The sequence below is a fragment of the Trachypithecus francoisi genome, unplaced genomic scaffold, assembly GCF_009764315.1.
Source record: "Trachypithecus francoisi isolate TF-2019V2 unplaced genomic scaffold, Tfra_2.0 Lachesis_group0, whole genome shotgun sequence".
Classification (NCBI taxonomy): Eukaryota; Metazoa; Chordata; class Mammalia; order Primates; family Cercopithecidae; genus Trachypithecus; species Trachypithecus francoisi.
Genome location: NW_022681453.1, coordinates 139,474,944 through 139,495,027, shown reverse-complemented (window position 1 = coordinate 139,495,027; position 20,084 = coordinate 139,474,944). Strand labels below are relative to the sequence as shown.

The 20,084-nt window shown below is 46.2% G+C and overlaps 1 protein-coding gene across 12 annotated transcripts in view; it reads right to left on the bottom strand.

Moving 5' to 3' along the window:
- Window positions 1-20,084, bottom strand: part of TRAK1 (trafficking kinesin protein 1) — a 138,073-nt gene that overhangs the window by 108,170 nt on the left and 9,819 nt on the right. The window contains exon 1 of one of the 12 annotated variants that reach the window (XM_033212174.1): window positions 4,787-4,853. The exons of the other annotated variants lie outside the window; for them this stretch is intronic. The gene's annotated coding sequence lies outside the window, so the exon portion shown is untranslated. Of the gene's footprint in view, window positions 1-4,786; window positions 4,854-20,084 lie in introns of those variants that run through there. 12 annotated transcript variants of the gene reach the window in all.

Sequence of the window (20,084 nt, the reverse complement as noted above, 5' to 3'; positions counted from 1 at the left end):
TTTAAATCATGCTATTGCTCTTCCTTAAAAACCTCCCAGCTCCCTACAAAGTGCTTCATCATTCTGCCTCTATGTTTCTATGGGAGAGGCTACTGAGTGTTTCCCAGTATGCACTCTCCGCTTTTGGTCATGCAACCCCCAAGATGTGGCTGGGCCCACGGCCACCCATCTAGAAACTGTTTCCCAGCTTTCCCTGTAGTAAGGTGTGTCCACATGCCTGGTTAACAGGATGTAACAGAACTTCCATGTCATGCCCTTTCCCCAGTTGCAGAGTTGGGCTGGTACTGGAACCATGCTCAGCTGAATTAGTAAAGGCAATGCCCAGGAAATGACCACAGCTACCTCAGCTGCCTGAAACACCCTAGTGGAGAGACAGGTCCCGGACCTCCTTCCACTTGGACTTTTAAAAGCAAAGAAATGGCCGGGCATGGTGGCTCACGCCTGTAATCCCAGCACTTTGGGAGGCCAAGGTGGGCAGATCACGAGGTTAGGAGATCGAGACTATCCTGGCTAACACGGTAAACCCCCGTCTCTACTAAAAATACAACAAATTAGCTGGGCGAGGTGGCATGCACCTGTAATCCCAGCTACTCAGTAGGCTGAGGCAGGAGAATGGCGTGAACCCGGGAGGCGGAGCTTGCAGTGAGCCAAGATTGGGCCACTGTACTCCAGCCTGGGCTACAGAGCAAGACTCCATCTCAAAAAAAAAAAAAAAAAAAAAAAAAAGCAAAAGAAATAAACGGCAACTTTATTGAGGCCACAATTCCAATTACTCTGGTCTCTGTTAAAGCAGCTAACTCAACACCCGAATAGCCTTTCTTACCAAGCCCAGCCTCTGCTATTTTCTCCAATTTCCTTTCACTTAAGGCATACCAACTTCTCACCATTTTCCAAACACATTTTTTTCACAAATCTAAGTTTTTACACCAGCTGTTTTGGCTCCCTAGAATGCCCTTCACTGCCTAGCAAACTTCATCTTAAAATATCATTCAAATGTCACTCTGTATTGCAAAGCCTCCTTTAACCTCTCTTCTCTGGTTTCCACAGTACTCAGTACATAAATGACTTCACTACGATGTTCGAAGTGTGTTCTCTGTGGCTCTTCCCTACTAATTGTGAGCCTCTCAAAAGAAAAGGCTTTGAATTATCCACCTTACCTTCAGCCCAGCCCTTACTACTTTGCCAGGCAACAGTAAGCATGAGATGAGTGATGGAACAAGGGAAGCAGAGAGCAGCAGCCAGTGGCAGATCTAGTCTGTGAATCCCCTGCCTACCCAGGACAGACACATGCCCAGCCTGCAGCATGAGGCAGGTGGAGCCATCTAGTGTCAAGGTCTTTTCAAACCCACCTCAGTATGCCCCTAGGTCTTTATCCAGCATACAGGAAAGTCCCATGGGATAGTAAATGTCCCCTCAATTGCTCAGCAGATGTCAGTCCCATCCCCACCATTCTCATGGCACCACTTTGAAACTAAAATAACCTAAAAGGACTCTTTACCTCTTCAGAGGTATAACCCTTCCTAGGTTTTTTTTCAAGGCGTAAGATTTGGAATGGACCTTCCTACCCAGGATGTGGGTATCAGTTAGGGCCGCCTGGGAGTGAGGAAAGGGTGCTGAAGCCCGCTTGGCCCCTGGAAGGCGTGGAGCGGTAGAAGCAGCTGTGTCCATTCTCCACATGACTGGGGCTAGAGCCTCACCTGCAGAGAGCAGCTAGGAGGAGGCCGGCTAGAAGGAGCCTCCTCCATCTAGGGATTTGCACGCATGCTCAGGTGACATGCCAGCTTCACAAAACCTGCCAGGTGCCTGAGACGATGCTTACATTTTACAGCAAAGGCAATAGCTCTACATTAGTGTCCAACATTTAACACTCAAGAGAACCTCGTATAAAAATACAGATCTCGGCGGGGTGCTGTGGCTCACATCTGTAATCCCAGCACTTTGGGAGGCCGAGGAGGGAGGATCACTTTGAGGTTCAGGAGTTCAAAACCGGTCTGGCCAACATGGTGAAACTCCATTTCTACTAAAAATACCAAAAAAAAAAAACAAACAAATTAGCCAGGCGTGATGGTGGATGCCTGTAATCCCAGCTACTTGGGAGACTGAAGCAGACAGAACTGCTTGAACCCGGGAGGCGGAGGTTGCAGTGAGCCAAGATCGCACCACTGCACTCCAGCCTGGGTGACAGAGTGAAACTCCGTCTAAAAACAATGAAAATACAGCACTTTGGGAGGCCGAGGTGAGCGGATCACAAGGTCAGGAGATTGAGACCATCCTGGTCAACATGGTGAAACCCCGTCTCTACTAAAAATACAAAAATTAGCTGGGCGTGGCAGTGCGTGCCTGTAATCCCAGATACTCGGGAGGCTGAGGCAGGAGAATCGCTTGAACCCAGGAGGCAGAGGTTGGGCAGTGAGCCAAGATCGGGCCACTGCACTCCAGCCTGGTGACAGAGCTAGACTCAGTCTCAAAAAAAAAAAAAAGAAGAAGAAGAAATACAGATCTCTGGCCTCTCAGAAGAAGTCAGCCTATCTAGGATCAAGGAACCTCCTCCTCCACAGAGGAGTTAAATGCTCTGAGTGGTGGCCACTCCCAGAGAGGGAGTGTGATCATTCCAACAGGGTTTCTGGGCCTCGTGCCTGCACGCTGGAGCTTGAGGCCTCTAAGCCCAGGAGAACAGAGACCTGAGTAGCTGCAAGGTGAGCAGAGTGTGCAGAAGAGCTGTCTAGAAGGAAAGTAGACCTAGACACTCGCCGGGTTGGCAGGAGATCTGAGAAAACAGCAAGGGGAAAAGAATAAAAGACAGGAGAGAGAAAGAGGGAAAACCTAGTGAGAGAAAGCTCAAGCAAAAGCAAAGGAAGAGAGAGGAACACGAGAAGGGGGAAAGGAATACCAGAAAGAGACAATGGCAGGAAACCAGCACCACAACTGCCACCTGCTGGAAGAAGCCGAGAGGCCCGGATGCCGGCCAGGAGCACAGTTTCAAGAGTTTGGAGCAAGGACGCCCAGCCTTGGTTCTGCCCTCACAGCTTCATCCTGTCACTCTGGCAAATCACATCTTCATATGCCTGGGGCTCAGTTTCTTCCTCTGTAGAACAAAGGTGCGCGGCTGCAGAAAAGCTTTCTTCACACCCTAAATTTCTCCGAGTGGTGCGAGCAAGAGTTGCACATTCTGAGGGCTGTGTCTGGGGGCAGCCGCTACTCACAGCACTTCCCGGTGACACCCCCTGGACCTCGACATGCTGACTTCATCCTAGAGACCAGGGATCTGTATTTTTATGAGAGTCCCTGATTTCTAAATGTTGAATACCGAGGGCCAGATTAAACATGCATGCCTCCGGTCTGCACACTGGAACTTCAGAGAATGCTGCAGACCACATTAAAGGTGACAAAGAACAAGAAAAGGGACCTTCACTCATCAAATAATGACCACCTTACAGAGGTCCATCTTTTTTATTTTTTTCCTCCCTGTCCCTCTCCCATTCCATTTCTTTACCCACCCACTTTCCACTTGGCCATCAGAGAGCTGGGCACAGAGCATGACCCCTGGCTATGCTTAGGGAGGTGTTCTGGCTAGAGGCAATAACTCTCTCTCATGACACATTACCCATGGCCGTGACTGCAAACCCACAGCAACGTTTTAATGACTTTACAAGACAACACTCCTCACCTACTCAGCCACTTGGAAACCATTCTGTACAGACTTGGAAACAATTCCATTTTCTTAAAATTATAAGGATTAAAGGGCAGGAATAAAGACTTATACTCAGGCCACATTGGTGCTGGAGATGTATGTGATACTTTGTAAGTGGTATCTGACAGACAACCTTCTAGAAAATTCCTCTCTATTAAGGGACCATGCAGTTTAGAGCTTTACCTGAACATCTTCAGAGATTCAGTCTTAGTAATTACATTCCATACCACAAAAGTTGTGACTCTACAAATTACAAGGAGGCCACTAGGGCTATAAACTACTGGCACAACTTCCGCATTGAATGGAAAAGGACACTGTTCAAGCTGAGGAAATGGCCAAATGTCACAGAGCATACCAGTACCAGACTAGAGATGGGTGGTGCTTGGCCTGCTGCAGGTCACACCATGCAAGGGGCCTCGGGATGTAGCAAGAGCACCTCCAGATGCTGATTCGTTTTCCACTGTTTGCCCAGCACCCGGAACCCTGCCCAGTAACCAGTAAGTGTTCAATACACGTTTGCTGAACAACGCAAAGCACTTGTATCTATGACTGCCTTTCATTTACTCTCACAAACCAGCAGGCTGTGCAGGATGAGGACTGGGAACATATTTCATAAAGGAGGAGACCCAGATCTAAAAGACAGAAGGGGAAACTGAGGCCCTGCAAGGTTCAGAGACATGGGGGAAGTCTGAAGGCTAAGCAGTGGCAGAAATGGAAGCAGGACCTCCGACTCCACCCTGGCTCACACCCTAGCCACAAAGGGACAAGGGACAGGTCCAAGTCTTCCTTTTCTGCCTTTCTCTCCACTGAGGGACAGCCCACTTGCTGTGAACAGCAAAGGGGATCTCCAGAAGAGAGAAGGACAAGCAGAGAAACCCTCGTAGAATCAGAAAGGAAAGACTATGCTTCAGAGACAGGAACAAAAACCAACACTGGGGAGTTCTCTAGAATGCCGTGGCCTTCATTACCAACAGAAGAAACACTTTCTAAGAAAACGGACAAAAAAATTACACAGTTGAATTCCGCATAGCCTGGTGTCAAGTACTGAGCTACCATCTACTCACACATACACGCACCAGCCCCGGTGGCACATATCCCCAAAGAAGCAGTAGCGCAGAGACGGCCAATCCAGCCAACTCAGCCGTGTTTGGAAACAGGATGTCCGACGTGAAGCTAAGGGGCAACTGAATGTGGCACATTCCACTCGGGCATGCCAGTTTATTGCGCAACAAGAAAGGACAAGAAGGGCAGGGCAAAGGAAAGGGAGGAAGAATCCTGTTATGGAGGCCCCAAAATGCCACAACTAAAAAAAAACAGGCGATAATTACATTACAGGTTATTAGTGTTAGATTGATTCTAATACTAAAACACAAAGCAAAAATTGTACAGAAATTTATTTTAAATGTAAAAGTTAACATGTATAAGTTCAGCCCAGAGTTAAATCTGCAGGAAAATACTCAATAAATGGACTGTTACTGTCGATTTGAATGTTTTAATAGGAAATAAAAAGACAAAATACTTTTGATCTCCAATAGTATTGATAACTTCTCTTAAAAGCGTAAGTTGGCCGGGCACAGTGGCCCATGCCTGTACTCCAATCACTTTGGTAAGCGGAGGCCAGCAGATCACTTAAGAGTTCGAGATCAACCTGGCCAACATGGCAAAACCCTGTCTTTACAAAAAATACAAAAATTAGCTAGGCGTGGTGGTGCACACCAGTAATCCTAGCTACTTGGGAGGCTGAGGTATGAAAATTGCTTGAACCCAGGAGACAGAAGTTGCAGTGAGCTGAGATCGCACAATTGCACTCCAGCCTGGGCAACAGAGGGAGACTGTCTCAAAAAAAAAAAAAAAAATGTAAGTATGTTACATGATACAATTATTAAATAACCAAGGGAAGATTATTTTACATGAAAATATCCAGTGCCGTACGAATGTAATTAAAGTGCTCACAACTGATCTAGTGTTTAGACAGATGGAGCTGGTGTAAATTGGAACAAAACTTGCAGTAAACAGTTTGACATTATGTTCAGAGAACCAAAAATGTGTCCCTGATCCTTAAACCAGTAATCGCACCTGGGATTAAATCTAAGAAAGGAATAAAAACAATCTAAAGTGTAAAATTCATAAGCATGTTTATGGTACACGTAGCAAAGTTAAAAACATGCATAACCAGGTTCCTCAAAAACTCAAACACAATTACCATATGTTGTAGCAATTTCACTTCAGCAAATTCCTGCCACTGCTTCTATCTCAAAAGAAGTGAAAAGTGGGAACTCAAACAGATATTTATACACCCGTGTTCTTCGTAGCATAGATAAAAACAATCCTAACACCAATCAGCAGATGAATAGATAAACAAAATGTGTAGATATATTGGAGTGTTATTCAGCCATAGTAAGCAATGACGTACTGATACATGCTGCAACATGGTGAACCTTGAAAACATTATGCTAAGTGAAAGAAGCCGGCCTCAAAAGACCACATATTGAATGATTCCATTCATATGAAATGTCCAGAACAGGTAAGTCCACAGAGACAGAAAGTAGATCAGTGGCTGGCAGAGGCTAAGGGAACGGGACAATGTGGAGCGACTGCTAATGGATAGATGGTTTTCTTTTGGGATAACAAAAATGTTCTGGAACTAAACAGTTATGGGTGCACATTTTGAATGTACTAAATGCTACTGAACTATACCCTTTAAATGTTTAAATGGGCCCAGCCCAGCGGCTCACATATGTAATCCCAACACTTTGGGAGGCCAAGGCAGGACGATCACTTGAGCCCTGCAGTTTGAGACCAGCGTGGGCAACACAGTGAGATCCCGTCTCTATAAAAGAAAAACAGTGTTTTTGGCTGGGTGTAGTGGCTCATGCCTGTAATCACAGCACTTTGGGAGGCTGAGGTGGGCGGATCACTGAAGGTCAGGAGTTCAAGACCAACCTAGCCAACATAGTGAAACCCCGTCTCTACTAAAAAATACAAAAATTAGCCAGGTGTGGTGGCACACACCTGTAGTTCCAGCTACTTGGGAGGCTGAGGCAGGAGAATCGCTTGAACCCAGGAAGCAGAGGTTGCAGTGAGCCAAGATCATGCCATTGCACTCTAGCCTGGGCAATGAGAGTGAAACTCTGCCTCAAAAAAAAAGAAAAAGAAAAAGAAAAACAATGCTTTTAAGAAAATTAATTTTTTTTGCTCATCATCACTGGCCATCAGAGAAATGCAAATCAAAACCACAATGAGATACCATCTCACACCAGTTAGAATGGTGATCATTAAAAAGTCAGGAAACAACAGGTGCCGGAGAGGATGTGGAGAAATAGGAACGCCATTGTGGAAGACAGTGTGGCGATTCCTCAAGGATCTAGAACTAGAAATACCATTTGACCCAGCCATCCCATCACTGGGCATATACCCAAAGGATTATAAATCATGCTGCTGTAAAGACATATGCACACATACGTTTATTGCAGCACTATTCACAATAGCAAAGACTTGGAACCAACCCAAATGTCCATCAATGACAGATTGCATTAAGAAAATGTGGCACATATACACCATGAAATACTATGCAGTCATAAAAAAGGATGGGTTCATGTTCTCTGTAGGGATATGGATGCAGCTGGAAACCACCATTCTCAGCAAACTATCGCAAGGACAGAAAACCAAACATCGCATGCTCTCACTCACAGGTGGGAACTGAACAATGAGAACACCTGGACACAGGGTGGGCAACATCACACACCAGGGCCTGTCATGGGGTGGGCAGAGCGAGAAGGGATAGCATTAGAAGATATGCCTAATGTAAATGAGAAGTTAACGGGTGCAACACACCAACACGGCACATGTATACATATGTAACAAATCTGCACGTTGTGCACATGTACCCTAGAACTTAAAGTATAATTTAAAAAAAAAGAAAATTAATTTTTTTAAATGGTTAAATGGCAAATATCATGTTTGCTTTGTTTTGAAGAAATAGGGTCTCATTCTGTCACCCAGGCTGGAGTGCAGTGGTGCAATTATGGCTCACAACATCCTTGAACTGGGCTCAACTGATCCGCCCACCTCAGCCTCCCAAAGTGCTGGGATCACAGGCATGAGCCACAGCGCCTGGCCTATAATACTTTTTAAAATGACATTGTTAGGCTGAGTGAGCTGGTCCATGCTTGTAATCCCAGCGCTTTGGGAGGCCAAGGCAGGAGGATCCCTTGAGCCTAGGAGTTCAAGACCAGCCTGGGAAAGATGGCAAGACCTCATCTCTACAAAGAAAAAATTAAAAATCCAGGTGTGGTGGCACACACCTATAGCCTCAGCTACTGGAGAGGCTGAGACAAAAGGATCCCTTGAGCACAGCAGTTAGAGCATGTAGTGAGCTGTGACCATACCACTACCCTCCAGCCTAGGAGATGGCAAGACCCCATCTCTCACTCTGTCACCCAGGCTAGAGTACAGTGGCATGATCTTAGCTAACTGCAACCTCCATCTCCCAGGCTCAAGAGGTTCTCGTGCCTCAGCCTCCCAAGTAGCTGGGATTACAGGCACATGTGAACATGCCCAGCTAATTTTTGTATTTTTAGTAGAGACACAGTTTTGCCATGTTGTCCAGGCTGGTCTTGAACTCCTGAGCTCAAGTGATCTACTCGCCTTTGCCTCCCAAAGTGATGGGATTACAGGTGTGAGACACTGCACCTGACCTTTTTAATTTTCTTTTTCTTTTCTTTTTTTTTTTTTTTTTTGAGACGGAGTCTCGCTCTGTCACTCAGGCTGGAGTGCAGTGGTGCGATCTCGGCTCACTGCAACCTCCACCTCCCAGGTTCAAGTGATTCTTGGGCCTTAGCCTCCCAAGTTGACCTAGCTAATTTTTGTATTTATAGTAGAGACGGGGTTTTGCCATGGTGGCCAGGCTGGTCCCTGAATTCTTGAACCTAGGAGATGGAGGTTGCAGTGAGCTGAGATCTCACCATTACACTCCAGCCTGGGCAACAGAGTAAGACTCTGTCTCAACAGAAAAAAAAAAGAAAACAAAGTAAGAACTGAGGAGAAGGATTAGATTACCATTAGGTTCATGGAATTCCTCTTCCCAAGCTTTCCTTGGAGTCTTAGTACACTCTGGAGTAGGGGCTAGTTTTTGACCACAGAAGACACACACCTGGTATAGAAAAGTGCTTTGAAAACCAGTCTCCTGAAAAGGGGAGAGGCTCCAGAAGTGTGAAAACTCTTTTCTAGGTTTGGAAAAAAAAAAGAAGATGCCGGCCCACAGCATCTTTCAAAACAAAAATGTTGGCAAATTTCATACTTATCCTTGTCAAACACAATATAAGATGTCAAAATTTGGCATAAACCCAGTCCAAAACAGAATGATCTTCGTGTAATTTTTAATAAATAAGACATTCATATGGGTTTAATCAAAATGGATGCATTTTGAATTTAGTAAGATTACCATAACTAGGGTTGGGCACGGCGGCTCACACCTGTAATCCCAGCACTTTGGGAGGCCGAGGCGGGCGGATCACAAGCTCAGGAGATCAAGACCATCCTGGCTAACATGGTGAAACCCCGTCTCCACTAAACACACAAAAAATTAGCCTGGTGTGGTAGTGGGCGCCTGTAGTTCCAGCTACTCAGGAGGCTGAGACAGGAGAATGGCGTGAACCCAGGAGGCGGAGCTTGCAGTGAGCTGAGATCGCACCACTGCACTCCAGTCTGGGCGACAGAGCAAGATTCCATCTTAAAAAAAAAGATTATCATAACTTCTAATCCTGTGGCTTTAGGTAGTCTAGCCCATGGACAATAAGGAGGTTTGTTTTGGGAAAGGACTGGTATCCTCTTTGTTTCAAAGCTAAACTATAAGTTCCTCCTAAAGTTAGTTTGACCTGTGTCCAGGAATGAATAAGGAGAGCTTGGAGGATGAGAGCAAGATGTAGTCAGTTAGGTCAAATCTTTTTTTCACTGTCTCAGATTTTCTGAGTTCACAGCTGCTTCTGGGCCTTCTGTCTGGAACACCTTTCCCTTCCCTGCCAACCACCCCCTTTGCCCTCTGATCTCAGATGGAGTGACTTCTTTAGGGCCACCTCCCTAGATAGGTGGACTAAGTTACCCCCTTGACACCTGGCATTTTCCACTGATCACAATTTGTAGTCACTGATTAAGTGATTGATTACCAACAGTCTCTGTCTTCGGAATACACAGCTCCAAGAGGGCAAGGACAGGGTCTACTCAGGGCCAGAGCAGACACTCAATAAATGCTGCAGAATGGAATGAGCAGCCAATCTGGTTCTTCACAAGCACCTGCAGTGCCCTGCACTGGGAAAATCAACCTTTACAAACACAGAGCAGAGCGGCCAGGACCTTCACCAAACACCTGTGGGAGACCTGGGGCTTTCACCAAAATGATGCCTTTCTCCTGGTCACAAAAATGCACAAGGCAAGACTTGCTTTTCTGTCTTCTACTCCTTGACTCCTTCCTGGGCCACAAAAAGCTTGGTTGTCAAATGGCAAAGCTCACACCCCACCTACAAAAGGCGAAGGGCTGAGCCAGGACGACAAAATTCAACACATGCAGCTGAATTGGGCAAGGGAAGTCAGAATAGTGAGAATGTTTACAACCCTCAACAGGAAAAAGCCCTTCAGCTCTTATGCTGCGAAGGCAGGAGGAACACTTTCAGGACTACTTCATAGGAACAAACTTTAAAAGCTCCATGTGTAGGACTCCACCCCCAGAGAGGAGCACCCCAGCCTTGCATGGCTCTCACCTTGCAGAGGGCTGTACTTTCTCCTGTGCCCACCTTAGCAGAAGCCCCAGAAGCCCAGATCTACCAACCCCCACCCCCCAACACACACACACACACCCCATGGCCTTTCCCTCTATTGTGTGTGTGGCTCCAGCCACAGCTGGGAACTGACTGTCTGGGCTATTCAAGTTATCCCCACATGGACAGTTTGTATAAGTGTTCTGGTTACACAGTTGCATTACTCCTGGTATTTTTGGTGTCCAATTTTGCAACACACACAAGGTTGTCAGGAACAAATATATAGTTACAGTAAGAATGCCTGTATAAAGTTTAATCTTGCACACTCAAAGCAATCAGTCATTGTCTTTACAGTTCTAGCCTTTACACCATGCTTAGGATGGCCTTTATTATCTCAAGATTAGCAAAATATCCAGTAATATTTTCCTCTAGCACTTTTACAGTTGAATTTTTAACATTATATCTTTTCTTTCTTACTATTTTTTTTTAACTGCTGTTTGCTGAGCAGGGCTAATTCACAGGCAGTGTGCGCAGGGTAGCAGCCAACATTATATCTTTCAATCACCTTTTGAACCATCTGGATTTTACTGGGTTTGATGGAGTTATGTAGGGATCCAGCTGTACTTTCTTATAATGATAACAAACACATTAGTAATAATAGTAAACATTTATGGAGTGCTACCATAAACACTTACAAGTATTTACATCCATTAACTCATTTAATCCTCCTAACAGTCCTAACATTTATTCCCATTTGACAGAAGAATGAATACACTAAAGCACTGAGAAGTTGAATACCTAGACCCACATCACACAGCTTGTAAACAGTGAACTGGTTTTCTAACAGAGCCTGAACTCGGAGGTCACAATCCTAACCACCACCCACACATGCCTCTGGCCCCAAAGATCCTGACCTCACTGATTAAATAATCTCTCCTTATAACTCTTCTTTCTCTAAATTTTCTCCTAGCCCAACTTCCGGTCTTTTGCATACTTTGAGAATTTATTAAGCCAAGCACAAAGATAAAGCTTCACTTTTTGACCCATTCTGAAACTTCGCCTTCAAACAGGAGCATCATGGTCAAATTGGGTAAGACTCATCTTACTACTGTCATGCCTCTTGGTGGTTCAACGTCAGGAGGTTTCATCACTTTGCTGTCTTTTGCATTGCAGAGTATGTGCTACCAGATTCTTTTTTCTTCTAGTGATTTAGAAGAGAGCTTCCACAAGCAGTGCTGGGAATGGAGGGTGCCAAGCAGTGTCCGGGGTGACCATCAGCTAAGAACTACTTCCACCATTTACCCATCATGCTATGCAAATACCATTGTTTTCCTGTCAAGGTCATTATGTGAAAGGTTCAGGAATGCTAATGTTGAATGTTTGAATCCTTTTTTTTTTTTTTTTTTTAAAGGCAGGGTCTCACTCCTGTCACCCACCTGGAGTGCAGTGGTATGATCACAGTTCACTGCAGCCTCAACTTCCTGGGCTCAGGTGATTTTCCCATCTCAGCTTCCCAAGTAGCTAGGACTACAGGCAGGCAGCACCACACTTGGCTAATTTTTTGTATTTGTAGTAAACATGGGGTTTCCCCATCTTGTCCAGGCTGGTCTTGAACTCCTAGCTCAAAGGATCCACTTCGCTTGGCCTCCCAAAGTGCTGGGATTACAGGCTTGAGCCACTGCCCCCAGCATGCATCATATTTTAAATTATGGTCAAGGAGGCATGGTAGACACTACTAGTGGCCATCCGCTATCCATACTCTTCTTAGTATCAAAGCTCGGGGCCCTAAGGAAAAACCACATTTCTTAGCCTCCCCTGCAGCAAAATGAGACTACAAGGCTAAGTGTTGGCCAATGAGATAAAAGCAGTGGTATGTAAGCCTTTCTCAAAGGCTGCCTTCCCTACATCCTGGAATTCGGACATGATAGCTGATGCTTCAGCAGCCTTCTTAGATGTGAGGTGACCTTAAGGATGGAAACCACATCTAGTATGGTAGAACTGAAGGACAGGAAGAGCATGGGACCCTGGGGACAGCAGGGCTGCACCAGTCCTGCACAGTCTCCCTCTGAACTTCTTATATTTCAGAAAAAAATAAATCCTATAATGCGAAGCCACTGTTCTATATAGCCAAACTTAATCCTTACTGATATAGTTACCTTTAAAGGTACTATCTGTACAGGCTAAGAGGTTAACAGGCCAAAAGGTTACAGGCTAAGAGGTTAACCTATATTTTCCTAATTATCCACAGCAAAAACAGAATAATCTATTTGCACTTAATCTCACCCACCTCCCTCCAACCTCGGGTTTTACTGTTCTAATCTGGGAGTTCAGATGAAATTTCCTGTTTTTAAATAATTAATTTCTTTTTTTTTTGAAACGGAGTCTTGCTTTGTCTGTCGCCAGGCTGGAGTGCAGTGACGTGATCTCGGCTCACTGCAACCTCGGCCTCCCAGGTTCCAGTGATTCCCCTGCCTCAGCCTCCCAAGTAGCTGGGACTACAGGCGCACACCACCACACCAGGCTAATTTTTGTATTTTAGTAGAGACGGGGTTTCATCGTGTTGGCCAGGATTATCTCAATCTCCTGAACCTCATGATCTGCCCACTTCGGCCTCCCAAAGTGCTCTAACTAGGGGACAAACGAAGTCAGTTAGCAATCAAGGGGTAAATTCTGGAAAAGTTAAGTGCCACATTAGGAAAACTTATTTTATTAATAATACAAAATCTTATGAAATCACAATGCCAACTGTGCTCCTACCATTCAATGCATTCATCTGTATTATTGTTAATCTAAATTATTTCCTGAACAGGAAATTCTGCTTAGAAATGAACAATGGTTACTTTTTCAAAACATTAAATGAGATCATCTGGATATTAAAAGATTTCAAACTCATCCAAAAAATATTAGTTTGACAATATGCAGTTAAGGAAAACAAATAAACCCTGACAGTAAAATGATTCCACATTTACTTGAACCAATTTTCCAATGAACACAAACATAAATTCAAAATGTGGAAAATTCCAAAGGGCAACCTACAAAGCAGAATACAAATAAATAAATGCAACATTATAACTTTAAAATGTAATTATTCAGGTGATAGAGTCACTATACACAAGACTCCAGTGCACATAAAATGTCTATTTTGTTATTATCATATTTTTATTTTTTATTTTTAAACAAAGAAGAGGTCTCACTATGTTGCCCAGGCTGGTCTCAAACTCTTGAGCTCAAGTGATCCTCCCACCTCAGCCTCCCAAAGCGCTGGGATCACAAACGCGAGCTCAGCCATAAAATGTCTGTTAAGTGTACACTCGAATAGCATTGATGACCACTCAAGAAGGATCCCCCACCACCACTCTCCAAGGTTGGGGCAAGCCTGTCAGAATCAGGAACAATGACAGCAGAAACCAAGAGAGTTTTGAAAGCTTATTAAGAATGCATGGCCAGGCACAGTGGCTCACGCTTGTAATCCCAGCACTTTGGGAGGCTAAAGCAGGCAGATCACTTGAGGTCAGGAGTTTGAGACCAGCCTGGCCAACCCAGCAAAACCCCATCTCTACTAAGAAAAAAAAATACAAAAATTAGCTGAGCGTGGTGGCGCATGCCTGTAATCCCAACTACTCAGGAGGGCTAAGGCAGGAGAATCTCTTGAACCTGGGAGGCAGAGATTGCAGTGAGCCAAGATCACGCCACTGCACTTCAGCCTGGGGGACAGGGGCAGACTTCATCTCAAAAAAAAAAAAAAAAGAATGCAGCCACACTGTGGGAGATGTGAGGAGACTGAGGGATAAGGGATTGACAGCTAAAGGAAAAGGAGATTTTTGGGAGTGGATGAAAATGTTCTGAAATTGAACAGATTCACCAACTGAACTGGTGATGATTGCACAACCCCATGAACATACTAAAAACCACTGAATTATATACTTTAGATGGATGAACTGTATGAAGCATGAATTCTATCTCAATGAAGCTGTTACAGGAAAAAAATATAACCACAAGGAATATGAAAGGAGGGCTGCTGAGCACACACACTGACAGAGGCAGGAAGCAGAAAACTCTCTGAGGCAGATACGGGAGGGTCCCTGGAGAACTTCCCACCTGCCAGGGTCATTGTGCACAGGTGGCTTGCCTAAACATGCCAGCAGTGAAAAATTCAGTCTCTTAACACATGCGCAGTAAGGGAAATAAATCAAGGTGGAATGGCTCAGACAAGCAGCCCGCATGCACACTGGAAGGTCAGGGTAGAGTCGCCAGAAACTCATACTTTATACAAATAGGGAACACAGCCCCATCAGCAGATAGAGAAGCCCTTGTATTCAACTGTGAAGGGAGAAGCAGCAACCTGCTTTCAGGACCCTTCTCTTTGAGTGTCTGTGTGCCTACTTCTCCCTGGTCATGAGACAAGAACCTGGACCTTGCTGGGCTAATGAGCAAAATATCCTGCATCAGTATCCCTAACACATCAGCAAATCTCTGGAAAACAGAAGATACCACAAAAGATAACTCTGAATCCATGAGAAAGATTAAATTGCCTTCCACATCAACTGTCTGGAAAGCCCAAGGTAAAAGGAGCTTCTAATACCTTTAACAGACATTTCCTCTGAAGATAGGTTAAGACAGGTAAAATGAGATTTTGGCTGGGCGCGGTGGTTCACACCTGTAATCCCAGCACCTTGGGAGGCCAAGGCAGGCGGATCACTGGAGGTCAGGAGATCGAGACCAGCCTGGCCAACATGACGAAACCCTGTCTCTACTAAAAATACAAAAATTAGCCGGGTGTGGTGGTGTGTACCTGTAATCCCAGCTACTTGGGAGGTTGAGGCAGGAGAATCGCTTGAACCTGGGAGGTGGAAGTTGCAGTGAGCCGAGATTGTGCCACTACACTGCAGCCTAGGTGACAGAGAGACTCCATCTCAAAAAAAAGATAAATAAATACATGACATTTCATACTTAAGAACAATAAGCTTTGGTTACCTAGATTTTCAATGACATGAAACGACTGTTGACAGCTTAACAATGCTGAGTAAATAGGTGGAGGATTGCTGGACTCACCAACAGCTCTTTGAATGCTATTTGGCTTCCCAACTAAAAAGAGGTGGTTCTCTCCTACCATTAAGTTGGTGTCATGATAGAGGTCATTCCTCGAAGGTCTAGGCCAGGAGTCTGCAAACTATGGCTCAAGGGGAAACCCAGCCCCCTGCTATTTTTATAAAGAAAAGTGTTACTGAAACACAGCCACCCCCGTTCCTCCCGGGAGTGTCTATGGCTGCTTTACGTGCTGCAACAGCAGAGACAAGCAGTTGAGACAGAGATGTTCTGACCTGCAAACCTAAAAGATTTATTCCCTGGCCCTTTACAGGAGTTTGCCAACTTCTGCTCGAGGCCGTAAGAGTCCTGTTCTTCCCCTCCTCAAGCAGGGCTAAGAGAAGAAGCCAATAATTCAGAGGTGACTGGCACCACGAGGCTTTCGTGAAGGCCACCAGTGTACCTCGGCCATTGAGTGCCACTCCTGTCACCTAAGAATATTCTAAAGTCTAAGCTGTTCACTTTGTCCACAATTCTTCCTGCATCCTTCCTGAATCACCCTTGCTATGGTTCACTATTTGCCCAATATGGGCAAAATATTTCACAACTCTGTGACTTCGGGCTGGGCCACATGACTCGTTGTGGCCGACATAACTCCATGTCCAGTGGGAGGCTCTACGCAGGCCTGTGTGGCATGGTTGGGTCTGTCCTCCTGAGCTCTTGGCTTCTGCCCAGAGGAGAATACGTCCCTAGGTAGGTCCCAAATTTGTGGCCCAAATCTCCAAACAAGAGACAAACAAAGCCAGTCCTCACGTGACCCATGTCTGTGAGCAAGAAATAAATGTTGTAGGAACCACTAGGATTTGGAGGCTGTTAGCACTCCTACAGCAACAACTGACTAATGCACAGCTAATTTAAAGTCCTGTGAAGTTGGCCAGGCACGGTGGCTCACACCTGTAATCCCTGCACTTTAGGAGGCTAAGTGGGGGGGGAGGTGGATCACCTGAAGTCAGGAGTTCAAGACCAGCCTGGCCAATAAGGTGAAACCCCGTCTCTACTAAAAATACAAAAAAATTAGCCGGGTATGGTGGCACATGCCTGTAGACCCAGCTACTTGGAAGGCTGAGGCAGGAGAATCACTTGAACCCAGTATACAGAGGTTGCAGTGAGCCAAGACTGTGCCACTGCACTCCAGCCTGGATGACAGAGCAAGAGACCTTGTCTTTCTTAAAAAAATAAATGGTGACAGGTGAGACAGGCAACTTTAATTGTGTAGAAGGAAAGAAATCTTCTCTCATCTCATCTTTTCTCCTGCCTTGTTCCATCTGCCTTTATTCTCTTCCCATCCACTCTGTTTACTGGAACTAATTCCAGTAGAGGTGCACTGCAGCCTCTACATCCTGGGCTCAAGTGATCCTCCCACCTCAGCCTCCCAAATAGCTGGGACTACAGGGCATGCACCACCACACCGGCTAATCTTTATATTTTTTGTAGAGATGGGGGTCTCACTATGTTGCCTAGGCTGGCTTCAAACTCCTTGGCTCAAGTGGTTCTCCTGCCTCGGCCTCCCAAAGTGCTGGAATTACAGGCGTGAGCCACTGGCCTTAACCCTGGCAGTCTCTTCCTACAATTAACTCCCATTTCCTTCAATCCATTCCAAAAGTTGCAAAACCCAGTGAAGGCTCCTGGCTTCTGTTGCTAGTGCGTCTCTGGCCCACTAGGTGGTGCTTTATCCTCACCTGGACAGGCCCATTCTACCACACATCCCAGGCAGCCTGAACTCACATTAAAGGCAAAGGAAGAGAGGCTGGGCACAGAAAACTTCCAGGCCCTGTCACAAAGTCAGCTTTGCCCCTTCTCATTTCTACTCACATAAATAGGGAGAAACAACAGCTAAAATAGCACTGGACAATGAGTTCAAATCTGCAGGTATTACCACCTGAATGGTCTACGGTCAGGATTTTTCAAAGCTGAACAAAAGAGCATAATTATATTTATCAGATAAGATGAAACTGAACATGTTGGTTTGGGAAAGAGAACAGAATTCCTACTAAGAGAAGAACATCAGGGTCCCTCAGCATGGCTCTCCCTCTCTGCATGGCTGGGGTATGAAGGAGGGGCCCTGACCACAGGCTTAGCTCAACATCGTCTTTCCAACCATTTCCATCTCTCCCACTAAGAAGGTTCAGCTTGTACCACGCAAATGTTCCATCATCTAGGTCAAAATCAGACTAGGGTTTAAACCCCCTGGAAGGTCAAGATTAGGGTCTTGCTCTGAGCTGCCGCACTCAGGTCTGGAGTTGGTGCTGGCATCCTCTGGCTCCTTGGGCCACCTCCCCCTCATTTTCTCCCATCTGCTTTAAAAATCCTTGCTTACTTGAGACTCAGGCCATCAGCTGGGTCAACCCCTGCCTACGCCCACTCGTCCACCCATCAGCAACTCTGCCCTGGTAGAGGTTGGCGGCCGTCCTCTCCACCGAGTGCAGCCACTCATCCAGGCTGCCGCTGCCACCCCCACACCTGACAACACCTGACTGCCCAGCTCTCAAGTCCGGGATCTCCATGGCCCTCCTTTCACATGCCACTTCTGCCAGCCACACCCGGACCACCTCTGAAATCTGGAATTCAGATGCTTCCCTCCCTGACTGCAACCCCCACCCTCACAGCTCTCTATCAGTTATCCCTGCTCTTCCATCTGGAGACCCCCAGACCCTCGATCCCTCTGCACGGCCTCTACCGCCCCCTTCCCGTCCAGCTGGAATCCCCCAGCCCTTTGCTCCAGCAACACTGGTGCCTAAGGCTTAGCCTCCCTCACTCCCATGGGACTTTCATGGCACCCATACAGCAAAACCCAATTCTGGATGAAACCACCTGTCCACCTTGCTCTCCCTGCAGCTGGGCTCCAAGGGGTACACCATGGACTCCCATGCTCAAAAGGCCCACCCTGCTAGGTGCTCCTTCTTTTCCAACACCGTGATAGAGGGTAGCAGAGTAGGAAGTGAGCCTGGACCACATAAGGCCTCAATAGAGCAGTAAATTTGTAAATCAGGGCAAAACCACCTTCTAGGCAGCTTCCAGTCACTCTAAAGGGTGAGCTGGCTGGAGCTCTGTGTTCTCTCTCTCCTCCCTCTCTCCCGCAGGTCAGGTTCCCTCCACAGAACTCACAGTCTTCAGCCTTCCCGCTTCACGTTATTGATATCCTCACCTCTTCCTTCTCATTCAATTCCAGCTAATAATTCAAAAGACTTACTGCACACTCATGACCTGCAGACTCAACTGGGAAAGGGCCAGCTGACCACAGGCCCAACTTCCCTTCCTCCATGTGCTGGAAAAGCACCAAAGAACATTAACCCAGTATGGCCTGTGACCTGCCTGCTGCCTGTACCTAAGAAGCTCTACTGAATGCTGCAAAGCTTCCAAAGGCGTCACCAAACTAGATCTGCCTCAGTTGTAGGTAAATATTAAAAAGAAAAAACAGAAAGCCATTGTTTCTGCAAGGAAGAGGAGGAGGAGAGAAGCAGAGAAAGGAGGGGAGTGGGGATGGAGGAAGAGAAGGAAGGAGGGAGCACGGGGAAGGAGAGATATGGGGGGAAAGGGGGGAGAGGAAACAGAAAGTGGGAAGGAGAGATGGGGGAGAGAAGAGGGTGAGAAGAAGAAAAACGAAAAGAAGGGAGGAAAGGAAAACTTAAAATAAAGGTCCTCCAAGATACTCCTCTGGAAATAGAAACACCACCGGACCCTGGTGTTAACACAGTTGCCAATATCACAGCAGTTTAAAAGGTGAGACCTCCACAGCCCTTCCCAGAGCACACTCTGATGGACTACCTATCAGTATGTGATTGGTCCGTTTTCTAAGACATATGTCTGGGAAATTTAAAAACTCAAATCATAAACTATGTGGTGAGTGCCTGATATAAGGTTCACGTACGCCCAGTAGGTGCCGCGTGGTGTTCAAAATCCAAGCCTGGCTGGGCGCGGTGGCTCAAGCCTGTAATCCCAGCACTTTGGGAGGCCGAGACGGGCGGATCACGAGGTCAGGAGATCGAGACCATCCTGGCGAACACGGTGAAACCCCCTCTCTACTAAAAAAATACAAAAAACTAGCCGGGCGAGGTGGCGGGCGCCTGTAATCCCAGCTACTCGGGAGGCTGAGGCAGGAGAATGGCGTAAACCCGGGAGGCGGAGCTTGCAGTGAGCTGAGATCCGGCCACTGCACTCCAGCCTGGGCGACAGAGCGAGACTCCGTCTCAAAAAAAAAAAAAAAAAAAAAAAATCCAAGCCTACCTGACATGCTACACGAGGGATGGAAAGGAAAGTATATAAATAGGATATAAATAGTCATTAGAATTTTGGAGGCAACCACTCCATGAGCTAAAAGTAGAAACTTAAGCATTTATCTCAGATCACAGAAAATACAATAAAAATTCCTCCAGGAATTACCGAAAACGCTCGGCTTCCACACACTGAGGAATGTAAATCAAGATCAGGGGCTGCTCCCGTTTATACACCTCAGCCGGCAAACAGCAAATGTGCTCATACCAGGGGTGCAGACAATGGGCGCCCACACACTCTCCCACGTCGTCTGAACAACATATACCACACAACCTCTATGACTC